Source organism: Micropterus salmoides, unplaced genomic scaffold (assembly GCF_014851395.1).
Source record: "Micropterus salmoides isolate LMB-PRFRI ecotype aquatic unplaced genomic scaffold, ASM1485139v1 Ms_hic_scaffold_6, whole genome shotgun sequence".
NCBI classification, from domain to species: domain Eukaryota; kingdom Metazoa; phylum Chordata; class Actinopteri; order Centrarchiformes; family Centrarchidae; genus Micropterus; species Micropterus salmoides.
Genome location: NW_024044348.1, coordinates 14,113,010 through 14,119,540, shown reverse-complemented (window position 1 = coordinate 14,119,540; position 6,531 = coordinate 14,113,010). Strand labels below are relative to the sequence as shown.

The 6,531-nt window shown below is 39.7% G+C and overlaps 1 long non-coding RNA gene across 1 annotated transcript; it reads left to right on the top strand.

Moving 5' to 3' along the window:
• The first annotated feature begins 366 nt into the window (after nt 1-366).
• On the top strand, nt 367-4,252 carry LOC119889775. The gene is made up of 3 exons (XR_005442157.1): nt 367-416; nt 1,357-1,566; nt 3,934-4,252. It is a non-coding gene; the product is annotated as an uncharacterized LOC119889775 (long non-coding RNA).
• Nucleotides 4,253-6,531: the final 2,279 nt, after the last annotated feature.

Below are 6,531 nucleotides of genomic sequence, written 5' to 3'. Positions count from 1 at the left end.
AAACATGTTTATTTTGGTCACCCATATATCCTCATACACTGTAAAAATTCGTTCAGTGCTATTGTCCTTATAACTTAATTTTAAAAACTATATTTATTCCAATAAATTAACTTATTTTCTTTCTTTGTTTTTTGAGTTTTCAAAAAGTAAAAAAGTGTGAATATTTTCGTAACTTAATATTTTCTATAATAAAATTAATTTAATTGGACTTCACCATAAATTGATTTTACAAAACTCATTTTAAGAGTTTATATCAGACGTATCCTTCTGGACGTATCAGACGTAAAAAGACACGACCCGCCCACTACCTGCAGCAACAGAAGAACAAGCCCGGGCAAATCCTTCATCTCGTCTGTTCCAGAAGTATATTCGAACGGGGTTTTCTACGGAGCCGGATAATACTTCACGTACCTCATGTAAGTAACTCTTTGTGTTGTTAAAAGTGAGATTTTACCCTAATTAACGTCTTTGTGCTGCACAATCGCTCTGTCGAAGAGCGCCAATTTCGAATGCGCTCTAACGTTAACGTTACCTCAAACAGTTTGTTAACTTGAGCCACATAAATTACTGTATTAATCTAACGTTACGTGTGTGTGCGCGTTGTATAAGTAATGTTGACTTTGTGTGATAGTTTAATGTTTCAGAGGTGTTTGTAACTTCTTCAAAAACATTGAGTCCACTGCCAACGCTGTCGAAGCTACGACAGACACACGTAGCCACAGCTAACGTTAGCTAAGTTAAGTGATTACTGATTATCGTCGGTTGGAGATGAATGTTAATGTGCAGCAGTTACTTTGGCGAGTACACAATCCACACAATCTAACCAAAACCACATTGATGAGGGAGCAAACATTTGCAACTATGAGTGTGGGCACTGTTAGCTAATGTGGATTAGCACATAGCCTGAAATACACCCACACCGCCCGCGGTTAACACACCTCAACGGTGGTGCTCAAGGTGCAGGCCCATTTCTCCTCATCCAGCGTGCTTTACACGTGTTTGTCTTAACAGGAAAACTTTGTATTTGACTGTGGCACATTCACACATCTCACACCAACACACTTTGCAGTCATTCCAGTTGTTCCACTAATATTTTGGCAAGAGAGGTTACAAGTATTTTAGGCTATCTAACCTAACAATCTAACAATTAGTCAATTGTGGTGGTTAGACATGAGGTTGACGTGATGTTTCAGATTATTTTCTAAAATAAATTCTGTGATGAACTAAAGTTACCCATTCTTGTCTTGTCCAGCAGGATAATGTTCGTTTGTATTTTAAGTGCATTTTTTTATGGATTTTATCAGGCTTGTATTCAAAAGGCTAGATGTAACTAACTTTATTTATTTTTATTGACAGATGGGATGGCCCTGTAAATTGTGCAACACTGTGGTACCAGGAAAGAGTGACATTTTAAAGCATTATAGACTGCATCATGGGACTTTTGGACACAGCCATGCCTTGCCTTGTATTCATATAGATTGCCCATGTTCTTTTAAATCCTGGAGTTCCTTCCGCTCTCACCTCTCAAGATACCACCCAGAAGCTAAATCCTTCATCTCACCACAAGTAAGTCTTTCATTTACCTAACCTTTGTGTCAAAACCCTGGATTTAACAACGAAAAGGATTTTTTTGAGCATATAGGTCACCATCTCAAGAATAACGAGACTGTTAAGTGTGTCTTCATAGAATGTGATCACCAAACAAATGTGTATGGGACGTTTGCAACACACAAACACAGAAAGCATACTCCACATACATCACAAGATTTCAAACCAGGGATTATTTGTGGGTTACCCGAGGAAGCACTTGATTTTGAAGCCTCTGAAGAGGATGAGGTCCACAATGATGCTAATCATGAAGGCAGTAGCACTAATGCACACTATGAAGAGGAAGATGGAAGCAGTGTAGTTGTAGAGTATATAGCATCCCTCTTGTTGAAATTAGAGAGTGTTCATAATGTTTCAGTTCGGTGCATTGATGAATTGGTTGATGATCTTCACTTCATAGCAAATTCTGCATGCATATCTTCAGTTAAAAGTATCATTGTTTCACATTTTAAGAAAAATAACCAAACCATTGATGACACTGTTGTTACATCTTTGGTGGAAGAATTGTGCAATTCCAATCCCCTAAGCTCAGCACTTAGTAGTGCTGGTCCTCTATCCTCATCGTTCAAGAGACGGAAGTATTATACAGAAAAATTTGAAGTTGTTGAGCCTGTTGAGTATGTCCTTGAACCAAATGAGAAGAGAAGTTTCCAGTATATTCCAATTCTTAAGTCTTTGATTCATATTTTGGGTAAAGAAGATCTTCGAGGAAAAAGTTCTGAGTAAAGAAAAGGACAAGCCATCTACTAAATATGAATCATATCAAGACGGTACAATCTATAAAGATAATTCTTTTTATTCTGAAGAACTAAGAATTACACTTGTACTGTACATTGACTTCGAAATTTGCAATCCACTGGGAACTTCAAGAAAGAAGCACAAGATTACAGCTGTATACTGGGTGTTTGGCAACATTCCACACTCATCTCGGTCAACTCAGCTCTGTGTACTTGGCCCTTTTATGTAAAGCAGTGGACATCAAAAGATTTGGTTATGAGGAAGTGCTTGCCCCTTTGTTAAAAGACATTGCTATCTTGGAGCGTGACGGCATCTACATTTCCTCGGTAGGACAAAATGTGAAAGGAAGTCTGTTTTGCGTTGCAGCAGACAATCTTGGGGCACATTCAATTTGTGGATTAGTGGAAAACTTTTCTGGTCCGTTCATTTGCAGATTTTGTCTTGGACAGCGATCAGAATATCAGATAAAGGAGGTGAGGTCTGGTGCATTTCCGGCTCGCACCCAAGAAGCACATGCAACTCATGTATTGACTGTCAAAAAAAACCCTGCCTTGACACATTGTTTCGGTGTTAAAAAGGCTTGTCCATTGACTGAAAATCTGAGCTATTTCCACTGTGTCACTGGCTATCCACCTGACATATTACATGACGTTTTTGAAGGGATTGTTCCCTTAGAACTGGGTCTGTGCTTCAGTGTTTTTATTTCTAAGAAATATTTCACATTTAGTGAACTTAACAGTGCTATTTCACAGTTTCCATATAAGTGGTCTGACAAAACTAACTCTCCTCAGCCAGTGCCTGCTACCTTCTCCTCAAGAAACAAGATTGGAGGAAACGCGCATGAAAATTGGTCCCTCATACGACTGTTGCCATTCATTATTGGACACAAAATACCTTTGAGTGATCCAGCCCGGCTTCTGTTGATGTCTTTAAAAGACATTGTTGAGCTTGTTGTGGGTCCAGTCCATAATGAGGAAAGCATTGCATATCTTGACTCAAAAACACCGACACAGATTCCAGGAAGTGTTCCCTAATGAAGAATTAATCCCGAAGCACCACTTTTTAGAGCACTATCCTGCTTTGATAAAAGCTTTTGGACCAGTTATAGCTTTCTGGACGATGCGGTTCGAAGCAAAACACAGCCAGTTTAAACGGATTGTAAGGCATACTGGCAACTTCAAGAACATTCTCCTGTCCCTGGCTACAAAGCACCAGCTTATGATAAGCCACAACAGTTTTGCCTGCTCTTAGTGTTGTAAGAGTAACAGTGGATGTCCTACATGTAAATGTTCAGGAGTCAATCAGGCATATATCTCATGTTCAGCTGGCTGACACAGTCACCTATCAGGGATCGAGGTACTCAAAAGGCATGATTGTGGCCTTTGGTTCTACTGCAGGTCTTCCTGATTTTGCAGTGATTCTTCAAATTGCACTTATCGAGGAAAGAGTGTATTTTATTGTGAGAACACAGATATCCTGGTTTGATGAACATTATCGCGGATATTATCTGGACAAGACAGACCACATAACTCGTTGAGCAACGATGCCTTACTGATGTATATCCTCTGTCTGCCTATATTGTTGCAGGAAAGCAAATGGTGATATTGAAGCGCCACATCTGTCTCCAACATAACTCTTCTTAGAAATGGAGCAAACTGTGAGATTCCGGGTCCTCATCGATCATGAAATCAAGAAACTCACTCTCAGCAGTGGCATGCCCTCAACTGTAAATGAGTTGGTTGCAGCTGTCAAAGAACATTTTTCCATCCCCACAGATATAAGTCTTCAATACAAAGATGAGGAATTTGATGACTTCTTCACCCTAACATCTACCAATGAGCTGAAAGATAAGTGCACACTTAAAGTTGTGTATACACCGCTGGAGTTGACGCTGACAGTTGTTCCCCAGGAAAGCACCCCAGATGCCTCTGATGTCAGCGTTCTCTGTGAGTGTACGAGTCTCAGTGGGAACTCAGTGGATACCGTCATTCCGAGTCCATCCCCCTCTGAAAGGCAGAGCCCATGGCTTGCTGTGTTTCCAATTCCAACCTTCTCACACAACACTGAACTGGCCTTAAGACAAGGAAATGAGATTTATTTAAGAGATGGCACCCCTATGACATCACCAAGTATCAAATCAGACATCCTGGAGCGCCTGGCAGAGGCCATGTTTTTCTACACAGCTTACCCCAATGATGCCCAGAGATGTGCAGTGGCAGAGGCACTAGTTGCAAAGCATCCCTGCTTAAAGGAGCCCGGATCTTTTAATGGAATTTATGGGTGGCAGGTAAGCCTAAAGTATAAGTGTGGAAACTACCGGACAAAACGGAAAGCACTTGGAAGCACTGAACTCCTGATAAACTCACTGAGAAACAAGTCAAGTGATGAGCGAAAAGCTGCTAAAAATGTCAAGAAACCAAAGAGGGCAGAGGTGAATTACTTGCCCTCACACCCACATGGTGAAACAGATGACACCCTTGAGAATCTGAGACTTGACCTAATTGCTGCCCATCAGACAAAGGACTCTGTCAGGAGCACAAATGATATGATGGCCAGAACATACAGCTGGAGAAGACAGGAAGTTATTACCAAGTCTCCTGGTGTGGCAGAATTCAAGGACCATTCCAGGTAAGTGACTTATCATTCAGATTTTGCTGACACTACTCACTTCTGAGAACTTTTTAGAAATTGTGACTTGGACATGAGATAGTAGATTAATCTTTAAAACCCCTTAAATAAGTCAAACATTTGCTGTCTTACAGGTAAACGAGGAGTTCCGAAGATGTACTGCAGTTTCCCTGGAAGCGATGTTTATGTCACAGCTGGACAAATACACCCCAAAGCTCCTAGAACTCTTTAGTGCCAAGGGAGGAGCAACTGGTCAACGCATCAAAAAGTTGTTGATGGATCTGATACAGGTAGGGAAAAATTGGTTACAAAGTTAAGGTACGATATTAATCAATTGAGTGGTTTTGTTTTTCAGTTTTTTCAGCATCTTGCTTATCTGGGTGGTTTTTGTTTTGTTGTTTTTTTGTTAATTAGCCAGTTTTTTTCTAAATTGTCTCGTGTTATTACTATTAATATATTATAATGAATAAAAAAGAAAAAATAATACAGACCTACAGTAATTACAGGGTTGGAGTGAATTTACCAACAAAAATAATTTATTCATTCAAGTACAGTTTCATGTTGTGTTGAGCCTTCTTAGTGTTTTAAAAATAGTGATTTTTATGCCATCATTGTAGTGCCCCTAGCACTCCCATTTGAAGGCATTTCGACTTCATATGAAAAAAGTCTATCTTGAGAGTGGCATTTCCATTCTAATTATGCTTTTACAAGAAAGAATGACTCTGGTAGATTAACAAAAATAGCCTAGGTTAAATTTTGGCAAGCGTTTCCCTTTAATGTGAACTGAATGAACCAGTATTTGGCAGGTAGTGGATTATTTATGCATTTATTTATTTTTCTTAATAAATGAGATTGTTTGTCTTAAATACTTTATCTTTTATCTCAAAAGGGGGCCGCAGAGACCATTGTTCATGAGGACCTGAAAATTAAGAACATGAGCATCTATGTCTGCCGTGAGCCAGATGCAGTAGGAATCATCATTGAGGGAATACCAGTCCTTACCAATCTTGGAAACGTGGCCAAAGCATGCTGCTTCCTGCTTGGGTTGACATATGCACTTAATCTCGAGTATCCATCCAAGCTTTCCAAAACATTTGAGGTGTTTCAAAGACTTTTCGTGGGACTTGACACACTGCGCCCAAAACCAAGCCCCAAGTTCATGACCCTGAAAAACAAACTCCTTGCCTAGGCACTCAGACATGACTGTCACTGCACTTGTGAACAGCTGTTTTCTTTGTCTGTTCAACATCATTATACATTGGACATAATGGGTGTTATGTCCAATGTTATATTGGACATAATTGGACATTCAGGGTGTTGTAATGGTTTATCCTTGTCATGTTTTATACTGTACACAGGTCATACTTCCTGGTGTGAACAAGTAATTATATTTTATACACACAAAATAGACCTGCTGTGAAGCTGCACTTTAAAAACTGGTCAGTAGGTGAGATCAGTGAGATGTTTGACTAAAGATGTTTCAAAATATTCACACACGCTGTGAAGGTATTATGCCAAGTTGAGGTCAGATGGTCATGCTTGTGACCTGTAATGTTA